We start from the raw sequence: 21,097 nt of genomic DNA, 5'->3' as shown, positions 1-21,097 counted from the left end.
TTCTCCTACTCATCTTCATTAACTAAAATTTTTCCACATTTACAGCAAGCTGCTATTCAACATGCCAACTAGAAATATTGTCTACATCATCTTGTATCCTCCTACAGTTACTCAACGGTGACACCTCCCGCACACCACAGCATCATCAGCAAACAGCCCTCAATTGCTGCTCGCCCTGCCTGTCAAATTATTTACGCCCATAGTTAATAACAGCGGCGTATCTCACCTCCCTTGTTCACTCATGATGATACTACTGTCTCTGATGAACGCATGCCATCGATGAAAACGTACTGGTTTGTTACATAAGAAGTGTTCGACCTACTTACATATCTGCGAACCTATTCCGCATGCTGGTACCATCGTTAATAGTTTTCAGTGGGGCACCTCCTCAAACGCTTTCAGGATAACTAGGAATATGGAATGTGCCTGTGGTCCGTCACCCATGGTTCGCAGCATATCGTGTGAGGAAAGAGCAAGCTGAGTTTGGCACGAATTGTGCTTTCCGAAACTGTCCTGGTTTGTAGACAGAAGCTTTCCCGTCTCGAGGAACTTTATTAAATTCGAACAGAGAAACTATTGAATAATTCTACAGCAGGATATTCATCTGTAATTTTGCGGGTCCGTCCTTTATATACGGGTGTCAAAAATCAACTAGCTCTGAGCACTATGGTACTTAACATCTGAGGTCATCAGTCCCCTAGACTGAGAACTACTTAAACCTAACTAACCTAAGGACATCACACACATCCATGCCCGAGGCAGGATTCGAACTTGCGACCGTAGCAGCAGCGCGGTTCCGGACTGAAGCGCCTAGGACCACTCGGCCACAGCGGCCGGCTATATACGAGAGTCATCTGCCCTATTTTCCACTCTCATGGGAGTTTACCCTGGGCGAGAGATCCGCGACAAATGCAAGCTAAGTAAGTGACCAATCGCCGTAGAATACTCTCAGTAAAACCGAACTGGGATTCCATCCGGGACTGGCGATTTATTTGTTTTCAACTCTTCCAGTTGTTTCTCTCAGCCAGGGATGGCTGTTACTGTGTCTTCCATACGGGAATTTGTGCGACTGTCAAACGACGGTATGTTTGTATGGTCCTCTTACGTGAATGATTTCTAAAATGCAAATTTTAAAACTTCAGCTTTCCTTTTGCTGTTTTCTGTTTCCGTACCAGACTCATCGACGAATGAGTGGGTAGAAGCCTTCGATGCGCTTGGCGAATTTAGGTAGGCCAGAATTTCTCTAGTTCTATGAGTGAACTTTTGCTAAGGTTTGACGATTGTGGTTTCCGTATGTTTCGCGCATTGATAAAGACGCACGAATTTTTATTGCCCTTTGTCTCTAGTCATTCGCGTGTTCACTTCTGAACCGAGAATGCAACAGCTTTTGCTTCTTCAGCATTTTCTGGATTTTGTTATTGAAGGACGGTCTATCCTTTTCCTCCTTAATCCACTTACTATGGACAGTTTCGGAGAGCACGATTTAAAATCAGTTTAAGCTTTGCCCTTAATTCATCTACCTCCATCATACTGGAACTCTTTGATGTCCTTTCATTGTCTAAGTGCGATGCTAGCAACTTCTTATCTGCTCGTTCTGACAAAACAACTCTCCTAGTGTTCTTGATGGATTTATTAACTTTAGCAACCATTGTCGCTGTAGTGACGTTGTCATTTGCACTTCATGTGGATTGTTGCACTAGCTGTTCAAGACAGTTTTCGGAAAACGATTTAAGAAGTACTTCACAAGAGTCCCAATCTGTACCACCTGCAATGAATCCGTAGTCGACCCAGTGTATATTCGCTAGTTTTATTTGCTTTTATTTGAAAAAGAAGAAGGTGGCACGCTGATTATAAAGCATTGTAATATAACAGGGTTAAACGTACTTTCTTTTTAACTTGAGCAAAAACAATACTGTGCTCAGAGTGCTCCTGATCGCCTAAGTTAGTAATAGAGTGAAACATCTGTACACTTAGGTGCATTGTTTGCTATGTTTACTTTAATATCTTGAGCTGCATTCTCTACGAGCTAAATTATGAGAAATGTAAGGGGGAATGGGCTGTTTGGTAAATTCTAGTGTTTTCATGTGTTTGGGGAATGGTTTTGTCGTCAATTGTTCAAAATGTTCAAATGTGTGTGAAATCTTATAGGACTTAACTGCTAAGGTCATCAGTCCCTACGCTTACACACTACTTAACCTAAATTATCCTAAGGACAAACACACACACCCATGCCCGAGGGAGGACTCGAACCTCCGCCGGGACCAGCCGCACAGTCCACGACTGCAGCGCCCTAGACCGCGCGGCTAATCACGCGCGGCTGTTTTCAATTGAATAACTATGATATTGAAACTGCATATTTTAAGCATACTGATTACCTGAGTAATAAATATTAATTTACACAGAGAACTGCTTCTGAGTCATATAAACAATGAGGTAAAAAAGTTTTTTATTAGAGTAATTTGGAAACTTCAAAATCATAATATTGAGCATATGCCATTTTTATGTTAAAAGGAAGAGGCAACTTTTAGAGCAAAATTTGCGACATTATGTTGACAGTACAATAAATTTTCACTCTGTAGCAGAATGAGTCTTCATTTAAAACTTCCTGGACAATTAGTACTGCGCTCCGCACCGTTACTCGAACTTTGGACCTCTATCTTTCAGGGGCAAGTGCTCTAACTGGGTCAGCTATCCAAACACGACTCACGACCCGCACTCACAAATTCACTGAACTCTTCTCTCACATTCCTTTTTTTTCCTTCGACGGAGTCATACTCTTGCAAATTACACAGAAAAACCTCTGTGAAGTCAGGACGGCAGGAGAAAAGTTACTGGCGCCAGTAGAGCTGTGGAGGTCGGGTAGGGGGTTGAGTCGCGCTTGGATAGTTCATTCCATAGAGTTCTTGTTACTGAAATGATTTACCTTGAAATGCAGTAAGGCACAGCACTATTTCATAAGGTGGTATCGCATCCTTTCGTAGCGGAGAGACGTCTTACTAACGTGAGAAACACATGGAAAAATTTTGTTGCCTCCGTAGCACTGGAAAGTGGCGACTTGAGCTGTTAACTATTTTGTTTTGCAGCAAACAGGCTATTTTGATACCAATTCTGCATTCAGATGTGCCGGCCGCTGTGGCCGAGCGGTTCTAGGCGCTTCAGTCCGGAACCGCGCTGCTGCTACGGTCGCAGGTTTGAATCCTGTCTCAGGCATGGATGTGTGCGAAGTCCTTAGGTTAGTTACGTTTACATAGTTCTAAGTCTAGGGGACTGATGATCTCAGATGTTAAGTCCCATAGTGCTTGGGCCATTTGAACCATTCAGATGTATTTGTTATTTACTACATTTGCAGTCGTTTACAGAACCTTCCATAGCTTCTATTCTCAGCCACTTGGCGACAGTAAATCGAAATGGAATATACATCAATGTGTATCTGTGTGTCGGTGGATCCGGTTGTTGTACCACAGCACTCTCTAATGAGGTAAATGGAAGACTCTCACACTTATTACGTTAGAGGACTGGAAACCCCAGAGCAATTGTGATACACTGTAATCACATTCCTTCAGCTGATAGACCTCATTCTCTTAAGGTCACTTGCTAGTGAATCTGCTTCAAAAATTCGAATTTTTTTCATCTTAAATCAATATTTAGAGTTTTGCGAACAAAATGGTGGTTAAATCAATCGATTCGGACATTGTGAACATCTTTAAAAACAATTTTAAATATATGTCGGTATGCGGCCTTGGATTCCAAAGGGTTTGCAAATGTGTTGGAAAATATGCCTTATGGAAGAACTGTAAAAATTGAAAAGTTAGAGTGTGTTGCTCATGTCCAAAAGAGGATGGGCACACGTTTACGTAAGCTAATAAAAAATATGAATGGGAAACGCAGTGACGGCAAACCAATAGGTGGTCGGGGTCGTGTTTCTAAGGAAGAGGTGGACAAATTGCAGCTCTATTATGGTTTATCCATCCGAAGGAATCTAGACAATATGGTGACCTCCTTCCATAAAGCTTCTACGGATGACCATCCACAGCACGCTCTCTGCGACTGTGGTGAAGTCACATGGTATGGATATAAAAAAGCAATAGCAAATGGTGAGACTTATGCACGCCATCACTCCCTGCCATTTGAGGTATTGAAAGCAATTAAGGCCATATACAGGGACCTAATTGACACTAGACTATTGTCACAGTGCTTACGTTCAAAGACACACTATGTTAATGAATATTACAACCATGTGATATTGGAACGCCTGTCTAAAACTGTGTTTGTTGGTTAGGTGTATTAGATGCAGTTATTTGCTTTGATGATGGGGCAGTTAGCAGACGTGATGTTTTAGGATTATTGGGACTAACTCCTGGTTTCAATCTGAGACGAACACTGATGGCAACTGATTTCTTGGGAGTGGCCGAAGGCGATAAATGGGCTCTTGAGGCGACTAAAGAGACAAGAATAGCAAAGAGTAGCAAGAAAATGAAGAGAGAAGATGAGAAACACACAAACCAAGAATATTATGCAACTTGAGGGTTTTAAGAACAACAGAGATGAGTAACAGATGAAATGTACCTTTAAACTGAATTTCTCAAGAATCAAATTTTCTGACATGTTTATTTTATATATAAAAAAAAACTATTTGAGCTAGCGCTTTGAAATTTTTTGTGATATTTCAGGGTACCATTTGGAGAAAAGTAGACTACACACACCAGCTTACTATCACCAGAAGGAAAAATATACCCTTGTTAATTTTTAAAAATATCACCTTAATTTTGATTGTCTAATTGATGTATTTATAGTATGAAAACTATTGACTGAAATAATTTGACTGCAATCTGATTTGTAGATAACAATGTCGTAAATGCGTGCACAAAGTTTTAAGCATCTAAGAAAACTAGATAATAAGTCTATACACTTTAAACATAGCCTGGCAGAAAAAGTTTGAATTACTGACCGACATAAATGTTTTATATAATAAAGTTAATATCAAAGCTATTCTGATTATTCTTATACCAAAATCTTCATCCTTAAAACTCTTTCATTATCCTAAAATTTCTTTGTATTCAGAGTTCACATTATGCAGTTAGACCCTCATAAACTTTATGAAAATTCTTACTGTTCTTCCAGACGTTCACTAACAAGTTACCTTAATGCAAATGTATTGAGTAATTATAATCAACGAATGCAACAACGTAAATTAGCTTCTGGTACTGGTTGTTGTAAAAAATCTATTTCTACATAAATACGAGAGGTGTTACATAAGCAGTGTAACATTTTTTTCTCGGCCAATTTCGGCTGAACAAAATGCGGGATCTGTTGTGGGCCAAGTCCCTATAGTTTCATGAAATTCCGAATTAGCCTTCAAAATGGCGTCTTAACGACAGTGAGTTGCAGGCACAGACCTGTAACTGAGTTCTTTAGGAGGAAAACCAGAGCATCGCAGATATTCACAAGTGCTTCCAGAATGTCTACAGAGATCTGGCAGTGAACAAAAGCAGTATAAGTTGTTGGCCGAAGCGTCTGTCATCACCGCAACAAGATCGCGCTAACCTGTCCAACCTCGCGTGTGGCGGCCAGCCGCACACTTGACTTCTGTAGTGTTGGAACGTGCGGACACTCTCATTCGAGGTGATCGACGGATCGCAGTCAGACTCCTCGCTGCACGACTGGACGTCTCTGTTGGTAGTGCTAAGACACTCGTCCACCCGTTGGGGTTTTAAAGGTGTGCGCCCGGTGGTCCCTCGCCCCGACCAACAGAATACCATAAACAACAGCGGACTACATGCGCAGAACTGTTTGCTCTTTACGAGGCTGATCCTGGCAAGTTTTTATCGAACGTCGTCACAGGCGCTGAAACACGAATTAATCACTTCGAACCGGAAACATAACGACAATCTACGGAGTGGCGCCACATCACCTCTTGTCTGAAGAAAAATTTCAAAGCTGCAACCCCCCACCGGTAGAGTCTTCTGGGACCCTGAAGCAGCTTTATGTCCTCATGGTGCAACAGTCAACTCTGGAGTGTATTGTGCTACTCACAGGAAAAGGAAGAAACAACATCAGCGTGTTTGTTGCCACAAAATTGCCAACGAATTTCTCCTTGCCGCGCGCAGTGGCCGCGCGGTTTGAGGCGCTATGACACGAATAACTCTGCCCCTCCCGCCGGAGTTTCGAGTTCTCCCTTCGACATGGGCATCTGTGTTGTTCTTAGTGTAAGTTAGTTCAAGTAGGTTTAAGTAGTGTGTACGTCTAGGGACCGATGGCCCCAGCAGTTTGGTCCCTTAGGAATTCACACACATTTTTGAACTTCTCCTCCGTGACAACGCAAGGACCCACACAGGTCTCTGCATCTGGGAGGAACTCACAAAACTTCATTAGACCGTCCTGTCTCGTCCACCCTGAAGTTTGGATCTCGCATCTCCAGACTTCCGTCTGTCCTGCCCAATGGAGGCTGCACTCCGCGGGGAGCAGTGCGTGGACGGTGCGGAGGTTAAAATGTTCAAATGTGTGTGAAATCTTATGGGACTTAACTGCTAAGGTCATCAGTCGCTAAGCTTACACACTACTTAACCTAAATTATCCTAAGAACAAACACACACACACACACACACACACACACACACACACACACACACACATACACACACACACACACACACACACAGCCATGCCCGAGGGAGGACTCGAACCTGTGCCGGGACCAGCCGCACAGTCCATGACTGCAGCGCCCAGACCGCTCGGCTAATGCCGCGCGGCGGAGCGGAAGTTAACTGATGGGGCAAGACGTTGGCTCTGTCGTTGACCATTAGAGCAGTACCTCGCGGGTGCCGTCCGCCACTAAGGTGGCGTTAGGCCCTCGCACTGAACGGAGATTATGTTCAAAAATAGGGTTCTGTAACCAAAAGACAGGGGCACAATTTGTTGTATTGGAATCCTGAATAAAACGAACCTGCTATCAGAGATATACGTGTTGTCTTACTTATTGAAAGCCCTTCATATCTGCACAATGTGCTCTTAACAGACTGTTCACTGCAAGTTCACACTTCCAGTTACGATTAAAGTCCCATTAGCAAAGACGATTATTTTGGATACAAAATTTTGCAGTTTTTTGCATTCCGGTCATACGTTGCTTGGCCCACAGCTGACAATTAGCAATGCTGAAGTCTGAAAGAAGCATGAGGGTAATACGGTACAGCAAATAGACAGTAGAAGCGTACTGCCCACCTCTGCAGCAAGAGATGCACTCTGATGAGGCGTGAATCCTGTCTCAGCCGGCCGCGGTGGCCAAGCGGTTCTAGGCGCTTCAGTCTGGAACCGCGCGACTACTACGGTCGCAGGTTCGAATCCTGCCTCGGGCATGGATGTGTGATGTCCTTAGGTTAGTTAGGTTTAAGTAGTTCTAAGTTCTAGGGGACTGATGACCTCAGATGTTAAGTCCCATAGTGCTCAGAGCCATTTGAACCATCCTGCCTCATATTCTCATAGTCACCTTCGTTGTTTTATCCATCTTCTTCAATTTTAGCAAAATTTTTGTAGAATGTTCGTTTGCATGCTTCTGCACAAAGTAATCTTATAAAAATTGAGATCAAATATTGATTGTAACCGTGGTGATGAAATTTTGTGTGTTGTGTTGCAGAGGCATAGAGAGGAACTAACTGAAGGAGAAAAATTAAGGAATAATGGAAATGTTAGCATAGATCAATTCATACAAGGTGACAATTATTGAACATGTGGAAAAGAAACAAATTAGTTACAAACTACTGTGTGCACATACTTTATTCAAGATCTAAACGTCACTGCAGATGTTTGGATTTAGGTTATGGCACGTTCAATATGCTTGCCATCATTGGAGATGATGCGGCGCGGACAAATAACTGAATTCTGCATGACCTGCTGAAGTGCCGGATCATTGATGCTGTCGATGACCTGAATGGCTGCTTTCAGCTCAGTAATGGTTATGGTGTTACCGCTGTACACCTTGTCTTTGATATAGCCCCACAAAAAGGAGTCGCATGTGCTGAGACCTGGAGAATATGGAGGCCAATCGAGGTCCATGCCAGTGGCCTCTGGGTATCCCAGAGCTAGAATGAAATCCACAAAATGCTCCTCCAGAACATCATACACTCTCCTGCTTCGATGGGGTCGAGCTCAGTCTTGCATGAACCACATCTTGTCGAAATCAAGGTCACTTTGGATAATGGGGATGAAATAATCCTCCAAAAACCGTCACGTACCGTTCGGTAGTCCCCGTGCCATCAAGGAATGTCGCATCGATTATGCCGTGACTGGACATTCCACACCACATAGTCACCCACTGAGGGGGGAAGACACTTCTCGATCGCGTAATGCGGATTCTCAGTCCCCCAAATGCGCCAGTTTTGCTTATTAACGAACCCATCCAAATGAAAGTGGGCTTCATCGCTAAACCCAACCATATTCACATAAAGTCCTGTTCGTCAATTCTGTGGACAGCAGTGTTGGCGAAACACAACCGCTGTTCCATGGGCCTGGGGCTTAATGACTGATGGGTTTGAATTTTGTATGGGAAGAGATGCAGATCTTCAACAACGATTTGTCGCGGAATATCCCGGTTGATCCTCACTTGTTGTACTGCTCGTACGATCGATTTCGTGCACCTGGTTTGAAACACAGTGCGTGTCTTCTCGATGTTTTCAGGCGTTTTCACCTTTTTTGGACGACCGACATTGCCAGCACTGTCGTCACGAACACTGCCCGTTCTCTCAAACTTACGAATCAAATCCTTGATTGTTAGCACGCTTGGACTGGTTGTCTTCTGCTTGAACTTGGGCTGAAATTTCAAATGGTTCAAATGGCTCTAAGCACTATGGGACTTAACTGCTGTGGTCATCAGTCCGCTAGAACTTAGAACCACTTAAACCTAACTAACCTAAGGAGATCACACACATCCATGCCCGAAGCAGGATTCGAACCTGCGACCTTAGCTTTGGCGCGGCTCCAGACAGTAGCTCCTAGAACCTCGATGCCACTCCGGGCTCAAATTTCCTTTGAGCCGTAGGTGGGCTGTTATCGGTCTCATAGTAGGCCTTCACAAGCCATATACGCTCAGGCTTGATGTAACGTGACATTTTCTTGTACAAATTGTAGACAACAAGAAGACGCGTGCGCAAGCTTCTGTTGAGATATAAATTAATAAACTATTTTTAGGTCTCCAGCTGCTTTAAGTAACTACATTGCACTGAGTTTTCATTAGACTATTCTCAGCCACAGCCGACCACTGTGGCCGAGGGGTTCTAGGCACTTCAGTCCGGAATCACGCAGCTGCTACGGTCGCAGGTTCGAATCCTGCCTCGGGCATGGATGTGTGTGATGTTCTTAGGTTGGTTACTTTTAAGTAGTTCTAAGTTCTAGGGGACTAATGACCTCCGATGTTAAGTCCCATAGTGCTTAGAGCCATTTGAACCATTTGAACCTCAGCCGCACAAACTTACCACTTGACGACGGATGAGGCTGAAAGCTTATGGAAACTGAATCACATTTTTTGTGGTTGGCTAAGTGAAGAACTTCTTATTAATGAAATATTGTACTTATTCATAAAGTTGTGTATGAGTTGCCGCTGTTACGTGTAAGTAAGGCAGACAAAATTCTATTTTTGTGCATCAGTGTACGATCGTAGAGGAACTTGAAATAACTCGAAGTGTGGGAAGGCCGATTTCACCCCGCGAATAGCAGGTAATGAAACGCCCATCTCAAAAATTTCCAATAAAGCGCTCGAGGCCGTCAGTCGAGAGTCGCTATCGGGCGCGAGGGAGGCCAGTGGATGGAAAACAGAGCGCTAGGAGGATTCATTAGAGACGCTAAAGCGGAGCGTCTAAATTAATCTGGCGATATTGACATCATGTTTGCTCTCGCGAGCTGCCGGGCACTGTGCTTTAAAGGAGAGCTGCCACTATAGCGGGCAGTGGGGCGTCAGAAGCGCGGGCAGATTGGGACGTTACTGCGGGGAGCCCTTATGGAAGCAGCCGGGAACCTCATCAAGCGAAAACAGAGCGTCTACCAGCAGGGCGCGGGCGCGGAAAACCGTTCAGCCGCGGTGCTGCTGCAGGTGCCGCCTGCGGCCACCTAATGACGTCACACACACACACAAACACACACACACACACACACACACACACACATTCACTAAATCAATATTTGTGTACAGTGTGTAATGTCCCCACAGAAAATACCCTCTACCACGCACCAATTAATCATTTTCAATCAAACCATCCACATTCATTCACTTTGGAAAAGTTATCTCATCTGATTTTCTCGTAATATATGCGGCGACAGCTCGTCGACGCCAAAGTGTTTCCTAGTGCGTTTATTCTTTGAAATAACAGATATGCATATATGCATTCTCCACGGTTGTTAGAGTGGTAACTAGGACAACTTCTGGAGTATTTGTTGAGGGATTGACGTGTTTCTGAGAGAGACATATTCTGCTTTTCTTCTCGCTAAAGTTAACATTTGTGCCGCTAGCGGTTTGTTTGAAGAGAAAGAGACTGTAAAGGGAAAATAATTAAGACGTGGAATCACCGGAGATCTGGACATGTAACCGAGGTGGATTTAATACACAATTTCCTCCATAAATAAGGTTTGTGACTTTTTTGTTCTGGAGTGAATGAACGAATGAGTTTTTTCTGAATCATTTGATGATCATGTTTGCCCTGTAATTAGTGGAGAAGTTTCAGCTGTGTCGAAGAGAGCCTGCAATCACTGAGTCTGTGTTAAATCGTCCAAAAAGAGGCTTCATACACATCTGGAATTCGCAATCTTTCGTAAAAGGAACAAATTGTCCAAACGATTGATTCTCCCGACTGACTGCAGTGTTAAACAGTAATAATAAATGTAAAGATCTCTTACAGCAAGCCAGCCGCTGATTACCAAGACGAAGGACTCTACCAAAGATCCTATTTGGCTGATTTCACGTAATGAAATATTATATTAAAAACTGTACATAGATAAAGGAGAGAAAGAGAGAGAGCGAATGAAAATAGAGATAATACTAATAATCCTCCATTAGTCTAACTTTTCGCCTGTCTTATCGCGGATCAGCCAAGAAATGGGAGGGCCTTACTTTACTGTATAGATTTATATGTGAAGGTGAAGTGATCTTAAAGACAACAGATACACGTCTATACAGACAAGACATTACACAGAGATAGCGGCTAGCTGCATTCATCATCTGTTCTTAGATAAAGAGACGGCAACTTGTTATCCGAACATTTAAAATGTTAAAAGTGGCGACGGTAACACTGTGATAAGTTGGGTGATTTGGGTTGAGGGGGCGCTTGACATCATGGTCATCAGCGTCCTGACGAAAAGTAACATGCTACACCCATGGCTGGGGACGAAGGCTGTCCCCACATGCGGAGCAGATTATAACGTATTAAAGTCTGCCAACCTACCCTACCAGTTGTAAGACGTTGCGGTCTCCTGACCTTCATTGCTTGTATGTTCCGCCCTCACAATAATATTCCGCACATCAAGACGCTTCATTCGAATCCCAATTCGATAAGACAAAGTCAATTTTGTATGAATTCGTGTATCATGTAAACGATATGCAATTGACAAGTGAGCGCACCGTGGTTGAAATACTCGAGGCTGGCGTGCACACATACATTCCAGACGCGACCGTCACAGAGGCTTTTAATCTGGGAGAGAGGGCGCACAACAGGACGCCAGGCCCTTCAGAGGACGACCCAGCCCATGACGACCGGTGACCGCCCGTAGCGGACAGCGTCGGCCCGAGTGGAAGGGGGGGAACGACCCCGTGTTCAGCCTAAAATCAAATTCCGCTACACTGTGAGGGAGCGGCCAGCCTACGCATTCTTTACACATACCACGCAGTTTCAGAAGCTATAGGTTTCCGGATTGGTCGCCTTAAACGAGACGTCATTATCCCGTTTTAGAAGAGCAATGCTGATTGGCAGACGATATTTCTGACGCCTTGAGCTGAAGGAATAATGGAAGAGACCGAAAGATATACCCCTTCACATCTAGGATGGAGAGGCGCGGTTCTGTTGTCGCTCTTGGAGCGAGAACACGTAACGATAGCGTGCGCGCTCATACGTCTACTCGAAAGAGCGAGGAACAAGTCGCTCCTCAGTACTTCACTGGGAGAGCACCTCTGTCGAGAGCGAAGCGAAGTGCTTCTCTATATTGAGTCCTTGCGATTAAGCGTTGTTTACTGTGTTGGCCGACGCACTTATTGTGCGGTGTGAACGGACATAGTTATAGTTAAACGCCTGCGAGCGAATTTTGAGTGGCATCGCGGTGGACTGGTTATCTGACAGGTGTACCACACCAATAGTTAGACTAAGGGCGAATAGGAATCCTTGACTTCATCAAGGCATAGGGAGAGTTTGATTGGCGAAGGTCAATTCAGATAGAACGAGAGTTATCTTATTTTGTCAGCAGCGAGCGGCACAGACAGCAGTCATTGAAGCTTACGGTATTGTGCGCTACAGCTATTCCGAGCCCCATATTTCCTTCACAACAGTACACTTCACTGCATTTCACATGCGACAGCCTCGACCGTACCTACCAACATTCTGAAGGATAATTATTCAAGTTGAGTAGGCGTGCCTCCCAGCCATTCTGCCAAGTTAACTACCATCTTAAACTTTGTGTAGAACTTTCATTAGCGAATCCTATCCTTGAAAGGTAACTTCACATTCCGAAAAGAACCAGGATATAACTTGTTCAATTCATAACTAAAAGTCTCATTGTGATTTCTCAGAATTTTTGCAAAATAAATAATAATTTTCGTTAGTTTCATGTTTTTCTTACACTAACTAGCACTACTCCAGTACCCAAGTATCCCACTAGTTATGTAAGAAATTTTGTGAATTTTTGTGTCATTTCCTTACAGTGGACGACTCCAGAAGATATTTATTGCTGAAAGTTTTTCAGGCATTTTTCTTTAGAACGTTAGGAGCGTCTGTCTGACTTCTGTAGTAGTGTGGGGGTGGAAATTGCATCATGCAGGAGCCACAGGGTAAAGGGTACATCTCAGATTAATCCGTTGCGCAGAATAACAGAATAATAGATCAACCCCACACCTCAGACAGTTTAGGGATGAGGGATGACAGTTCACAAAATTTAACTACTCTTGTATCTGCGAGGATGTTGGGCAGATCTTCTGAGCGACCGAGGGCTGCCCTAATATCAGTATACAGGACACAAGTAGCCACAATATGCTGAACTGAAAGCGGAACGCCACAAACTTCACAGAATGGTGGACCTTCCCGCCGGAGGAGGAAGCCATGTATGAAAGGGCTGTGCCCGACGCGCAGTCTAGGAAGCAAAACCTCCTTCCAGCTTAGAGGCTGACATGAAGACCACCAAGCCTTTGTGGTCGATTTGAGCAACCGCAGTTTGTTGTCTGTCACCTGCAATCATTCAGTCTCCCACTGACGCATGATGCATCTATGAGAAAATCAGATGATGGCGTGCAGTGGGAGGGAACGTTGATGGACAGCACCATCCCAACATGCTTCCTTGGCAGCTTTATCAGCCATGTCATTACGCTGTATCCAGACGTGGCCAGGTGCCCAGCAAAAGATTACCTCCTTGCCACGGTGTTGGAGCCGCTGGAAGGAGTGATGGATGAGCTGAATAAGCGGGTCTACCGGATACATTTGGTGACGTGCCTGCAGCGCACTAAGAGTGTCGGAACAGACAAGAAAACTCGTACAGTGATGTCTGTGAGCTCTCTCTAATGCCATCAAAATGCCTTATAACTCCGCATTATAATTTGTAAATTGTTCCGAAAAAAGCACTTCAAAAACCCTATCAGGGAAAACCGCAGAACAACCGAGATCATTTCCCTGCCGGGATCCATCTGTACAAATAACGATAAAACTATGGTACATACTTAAAATAGACGAAAACAAAGTTGTAAAAACCATATCTGGAGTACAATTTTTCAGGTACTGCGTCAAGCTTAAAATCACTTTGGGCCTCTGAAGACACCAAGGCGGCAGTGCGTTCCATCCCTGGGTGTGTGTATTCATGCCCGAGAGATCCACATCCTTGAGACAGTCTGTAGCACGTACACCAAATGGCTGGGTCGCTTCGGGTGGATTCCTGAACAGTCGTTCGAAGGTGGGTTGGATCACTGAACGAAATGCCAATGACTGAGGTGACGCTGAGATTTTTAGTGCCTGTCGAGTCAAAAGGATATGTCGCCGAATCCAGAGTGTTGGTTCACCAGCCCCTGCACACAGACTCTGAACTGGGCTGGTCCGAAATGCTCCAGTCGATATCCAAATGGCCTCATGGTGGACAGCATCTAACATCCATATGTAGGAAGGCCGGGCCAATCTGTAGACCACGCTGCCATAGTCTAAGCGTGACCGAACAAATGCCCTATAAAACTGCAGGAGAAGCTGTAGAAATCCAAAAACACGCGAACAGTTTCAACAAGAAAGAGGAAAGCCTTAAGGTAAACGGATCCTGGCTTCCCGTACTGCAGCGAACGACCGTCGCAGGTAGCAAGAGGAGAACCGCACCGGAAATGACCGCGGAGAAGCCCTCGGACGTTGGCGCGCCAGGTATATTGCGGCCGCGAGCTCGCCTCTAGCTCACCACCGCCAATGGAGGGTGAAGCTTTGATAATGCCAGCCACTCGTGCTGGCGAAACGTCAGGAAAATCATTAGATGAACGTCGGCCGAAGAACCCGAGACAGAAGCCAATAGGCAGTTTGTCATTTCAAAATGTTCAACAACCGGAAGCTCTTTGTTCGTAGCTCTTTCAGGTGTGGGAGCCACATTAGTTTCGAGTCAAATAGTAAACCGAAAACGCACACAGTGTCTTGAAAACATAATATACGGTCCCCCACTGTAAGCTCTGGTTGGTTAAAACTCCGAAGAGCACGATTAAAATTCACACACACAGTCTTCTCAGCTGAGAACCGAAAACCAGTTGTCTGGGCCCAGGCTTACAGCCTCCTAATAGTCAGCTGTAGCTCCCTCGTCGTCGTCGTCGTCGAACACAGTGATAAGAGGCATCCAACTTGGACATACAGCGACGTGGAGAACTACAGCGAACAGGTGAGCTAGAATGGATGGGTGACCATGCGGTCTGCCGAGCGCTGTTGGCAGACGGGGTGCACTCAGCCCTTATGAGGGAAACTGAGGAGCTACTTGAAAAGTAGCGGCTCCGATATCGTAAACTGACATACGGCAGGGAGAGAGCTGTGCTGATCACATGCCCCTCCATAACTGCATCCACTGACGCCTGTAGCCTGAGGATGACACGGCAGCCGACCGGTACGGTTGGGCCTTCATGGCCTATTCAGGTGGAGTTTATTGTAATTAACTGAGCTATGACGCGTGGTATCAGTCACAAGCATCTAAATTCCATTCTGTCTCTAACCCTATGCTTGTTTCTTCCTCCGTCTGCACAAAGTGGCTGCTACCAGAAGGTCCAAATTAAGCGTAGACGAGCGCTGTCTATTGCACCAGTAGTTTTACACGTCCGTGGATCATTTTTTAAGGATACTGGGCGTATCCAACATAAACCAGGTACGCCTCACGTAATCTTCTCTATTCCAACTGCTTGTGTCGTGCCAGCACTGTCTCTAAACTTGGCTAAATCGCATTTTATCGCAGAATTTAGTGCATCTGTGTTTGAACGTCAGTTGCTGTGACGAGTTCCTGTTGTGTTGTTGCAGAAATGGGACACTGTGCATTAGAGTAGCGAAATGATATTGTGGAGCGTTACATAGAGAGAAGCTCCATTCAGGACCGTAAAGAAATGTTTCAAGCGAAGTATCCTGGTGGCTAACTCCCCACGAACAGCACTGTTAAAGATCTGTACAAGAAATGGAGAGCTGTCGGATCCGTTCAGAAATGTGCAGCGGAATGGGGGAGCGATAGTGAGGACCCCTGAAACTATAGACAGAATTCGCATGGACATTACAATATTCTCTGCCTCGTGATGACTGGGTGGTGTGTGATGTCCTTAGGTTAGTTAGGTTTAAGTAGTTCTAAGTTCTAGGGGACTGATGACCACAGATGTTAAGTCCCATAGTGCTCAGAGACATTTGAACCATTTGACATTACGATAAGTCGCAGCGAGTAGGAAAGGAGGTCATCTCAGCAGGTTGGAGTACCTCGTGCATTGTTTCGTCGTGTATTAAAGTATATAAAATTAAATGCCTGTCGTGCGGGTGTGGTGTAAAAGTTAAGGATTGACGCCCAGCTGTTACTTGGACCCCTTGCTTTAGTTCATGTCAGATGAAGCATGGTTTTATAAGTCAGGTTATGTAAACTCCCACGATTTCAGATACTGGTCGCAGAACAAGCTACATATTTAGCACGAACCACCTCTCCACTCGCAGAAATTTGGTGTTTGGTACGCGTTGCCCGGCATGCGTGTTATTTGCCCCATATGCTTAAATTACATCATAAACAGTGTCAGATATCTAGACGTCTTCGACTCTTTCTACCCACAACTAACAGAAGCAGAGAAGCTCTACGCAAGATAGAGCTACCGCTCACTCATCCAACCGAAGTATGGTTCACGTAGCCAACGTGTTCTCTGAAGGCAGACTCCTCAGTAGAGGCCCCTGGCCCCAAAGCTCGCCGGACTTAATATGGTGTGATTTTTATTTACGGGGCATAGTGTCTGCTAACAACACTTGCACAATAGACGATCTTAAACGGAACATTACCAGAGAAATTAACAACATCACGCCTGCAGAAGTACAGCATGTTGCTGGTAACGTCATCAAACGAAGTCAGCGATGTCTGGATGCCCACGGCCACCTCTTCCAGCATCTCTTATAAACAGCTAACTAGATGTTTCTTCAACGACTCTAATTTCTATTCCTTTTTAGTCAATTCATTGTTAGCCAGCAGAAGTGGCCGTGCGGTTCTAGTCGCTACAGTCTGGAACCGCGAGACCGCTGCGGTCGCAGGTTCGAATCCTACCACGGGCATGGATGTGTGTGATGTTTTTAGGTTAGTTAGGTTTAAGTATTTCTAAGTTCTAGGGGACTAATGACCTCAGGAGTCCCATTGTCACTTCAGTCTCGGGCGTGAGGCTTCCTGTTTTCATTACAGATTACTGGCTTCATTATGGAGTACAATTTTTGTAATTGCTGCGTACAGGTGTTTACATGCGTATTTCACACTGGCAGGCTCACATGTCTTGACAAGTCGGCCAATCAAAACCACATAACCTTCTCAGTGATGAGCTTGGCAGTGAGAGCAGAAGGTTCTGGATTATGACGACCAGAGATACTTGCAGTGAGGTGTGACAGCAATTACCAAGTTGGAGTGTGTGAAGATGAAGCCCTAGAGTTTCGAAATTCATCACCGGTAGGACAGGAAACAAACCGGCAAACACAGCTCAGTGAAGACAAGATAAATTAAAGTGTTTGCATGTGAAGTTGAGGGTACCCCCAGAACAACCCACCGCCAAACATACTTTTTTGGTCACGTGTTACCTCTGATTGCCCGTTTGTGCACTTTAGTGGTTGTTCGGAGGTAGCTGTTGCGGAGATTTGGGTGTCTGAAGTGGTCCCTGTCCCATCGTGGTAACTGTGGTGTCACCGCCAGACACCACACTTGCTAGGTGGTAGCCTTTAAATCGGCCGCGGTCCGTTAGTATACGTCGGACCCGCGTGTCGCCACTGTCAGTGATTGCAGACCGAGCGCCGCCACACGGCAGGTCTAGAGAGACTTCCCAGCAGTCGCCCCAGTTGTACGACCGACTTTGCTAGCGATGGTTCACAAACAAAATACGCTCTCATTTGCCGAGACGATAGTTAGCATAGCCTTCAGCTACGTCATTTGCTACGGCCTAGCAAGGCGCCATTACCAGTTGCTATTGAGATTATGAATAATGTACCGTCAAGAGCGACGTTCACCATTTGTGGATTAAAGTTAAGTATTCCACCAGCTACGTCCGTTTTTCTAAAGTCTAATTTCCTTGTCCTGTTCCAGACCTCACGCCAGCCTGCGTGGCTGCAGCTTCCTCTAGTACCCGGTGTTGGCTCTCCTGCCAACCCACAACAGTAACCATCACCACAAATTCGGTCTCTTCTCGATGTACGAGGTGGTTATGGTTAAACTTTCGCTACTCGATCCAGCGTACACGGAAAATGACACTGAAGCGGCAAAGAAACTGGTATAGCCATGCGTATTCAAATACAGAGATTTGTAAACACGCAGAATACGGCGCTGCGGTCGGCAACACCCGTTTAAGAAAACACGTGTCTGGCGCAGTTGTTAGATCGGTTGCTGCTATTACAATGGCAGGTTATCAAGATTTAAGTGAGTTTTAACGTGGTCCTACAGTCGCCGCACGAGCGATGGGACACAGCATCTCCCAGGCAGCGATGAAGATGGGATTTTCCTGTACGACCATTTGACGAGACTATCGTGAATACTAGGAAACCGGCAAGACATTAAATCTACGACATCGCTGCGGCCGGAGAAAGATCCTGCAAGAACGGTACCAACGACGACTGAAGAGAATCCAGACAGAAGTGCAACCCTTTCACAAATTGCTCAGATTTCTATGATGGGCCACCAACAAGTGTCAGCCTGCGAACCATTCGGCGAAACGTCATCGACATTGGGCGTCGGAGCCGAAGGTCCACTTGTGTAACCTTGATGACTGCACGACACAAAGCTTTACGCCTCGCCTGGGCCCGTCAACACCGACATTGGACTGCTGATGACTGGAAATATGTTGCCTGGTGGGACGAGTCTCGTTTCAAATTGTATCGAGAGGATGGACATGTACGGGTACGAAGACAGTCTCATGAATCCGTGGACCCTGCATGTCAGCGGGGAACTCTTCGAGCTGGCGGAGGCTCTGTAATGGTTGGGGCGTGTGTGGTTGGAGTGACACGTACGTAAGCATCCTGTCTGTTCCTCTGCATCCATTCATGTACACTGTGCATTCGGACGGACTTGGGCAATTCCAGCAGGACAATGCGACGCCCCACACGTCCAGAATTGCTACAGAGGGTCTCCAGGAACACTCTTCTGAGTTTAAATACTGCCGCTGGTCACCAAACTCCCCATACATGATCATTATTGAGTATATCAGGGATGCCTTGCAACGTGCTGTTGAGATCTCCAACCCCTCGTACTCTTACGGAATTATGGACAGTCCTGCAGGAGTCATATTGTCAGGTCCCTCCGAATCTACTTCAGACATTAGTCGAGTTGCGTCGTGTTGCGGCACTTCTGCGTGCTCGCGGGGCCCTACAGGATATTAGGCAGATGTACCATTTCTTTGGTTCTTCAGTGCAGATTACGAATAAAAATATAGAAATTAAAATGGCTGACGATCTTGCGAACCGTGACACAGAGTACCAGCTAAGCAGAGCCTGGGATCCGGCTCTGGAATTGTTACAGGAGCAACGGGGCCAGCTGCAACACTACACAAACAGATGAACCAGAGACATGGAGATGGAAAACGAGCCCCTGTCGGACTGCCAGGCGCACCAGACCGAAGATGGAACACCCAGAAGTGGGGCTGGTGGGCGCGGACCGCGGAGGTAAAATCCAGAGCCGCAGCGGACGAAAAACGAGGCGGCAACGCTCCAACAGGTCGTGGTGAGCGGGCGCGGACCGCAGTGGGAACGCTTGGTACCCCAGACCGTAGATGAAACCCCCAGGAGCGGGTTTGGTGGGCGCCGACCGCAGAGGGAACACCTAGAACCGCAGCGGACGGAAAACGGAGCAGCAACGCTCCAGCAGGTCGCAGGGAATGGGCGCGGACCACAGAGGAAGCGCCTGCAGCCGTTGGTGGAGGGGGAAGGCCATAGGCATAAATACTGGACCAGGTCCACTCGAGGAGCAGTCTCAGGTCGCACCTGATGAAGGCCACGAGCTACGTGACCGAAATATCGTGCAAGTACGACGCTGATATCCGGCAGAACACCCGACAACCCAAGATGTCAAAAATATAGTTGCTATATACAGGCATTTACATTCGTATTTCGCGACAAGTAGAACAATCAAAACCTCATAAGCCTTACAGTTAATAGCTTTGCAGTGACACCAAAAGTTCCTATTTGGTCCCTTAAGACTTTTCCACAAATTTCCAAAAATTTCCAGAACGTGCTGGATTACGGCAACCAGAGATAGCTGCGGTGTAGTAGTATGACAGCGGTTACGAAGATGCAGTGTCTGAAGATGAAGGCCTAGAGCTTCGAAATTAATCGCCGGTAGGATAAGAAACAAACCGACAAACTCAGCTGAGTGAAGACAAGATAAATTAAACTGTTGGTGCGTCAAGTTGAGGGTACTTCCAAAACCACCCACCGCCAAACATACCATTTTTTTGTCTGGTGTTTTCTTTAGTTGCCCCTTTGTGCACTTCAGTGGTTGTGCGGTGCTTAGCTGTTGCGGAGATGTATATGAAGTGGTCCCTATCACATCGTGGTGACCACCAGAACATCTTCGCTCTCTTCCAGAGACGCGGGGTGGTTACGGTTCAACTTTCGCTACATGAGGCAGCGTACACGGAAAACAATTTACCGTATGAGTATCCAACTGTGTAGCAATGATGATCAAACTGTGCGCTGCTGGCTTTGCGTCATGAGTAGTGTTATTGTCATGACTTAGGCGTTAAACGCCCGTACTGTTTCGGCGAGCTTAAGCCGTCGGCACACGGACCGTGCTGTCGAACGTTAACGCTGAGCGTGCCGAGTTCAACGTGCTGCTGAACGCTCAGGAACGGTGCGACTTGTGCATACGGTACGTGGGCCCCAACGTGGTATACGCGATCGCAACGCACTCCAGCGGCAGCTGAGGGGTGTTTCTAGTTCGTAAATCACACTGTTTACTCAACGGGCGCGCGTTAAATTCCCACGTTAGCTCTATTAAAATGTACATTTCCTTAATCATCCACGAAAAGGAAAGTACCATGTCCAATAAATAATGACACAGGCTTATAAAAGTTCCATTACAAACAGTGCGGTACAAGTTTGGAATACTCCTCCACATAAGATGAACGTTATTTCATCATTCCCACATTTTAGTAACACCCCAAGGTCAGTCTTACTTGATCACTGTTCCTACCCAGTAGCAGAATCTTTGCAACATGTGA

This window comes from Schistocerca cancellata, chromosome 12 (genome assembly GCF_023864275.1).
Source record: "Schistocerca cancellata isolate TAMUIC-IGC-003103 chromosome 12, iqSchCanc2.1, whole genome shotgun sequence".
Taxonomy (NCBI): Eukaryota; Metazoa; Arthropoda; class Insecta; order Orthoptera; family Acrididae; genus Schistocerca; species Schistocerca cancellata.
This window is presented reverse-complemented; position numbering follows the sequence as displayed.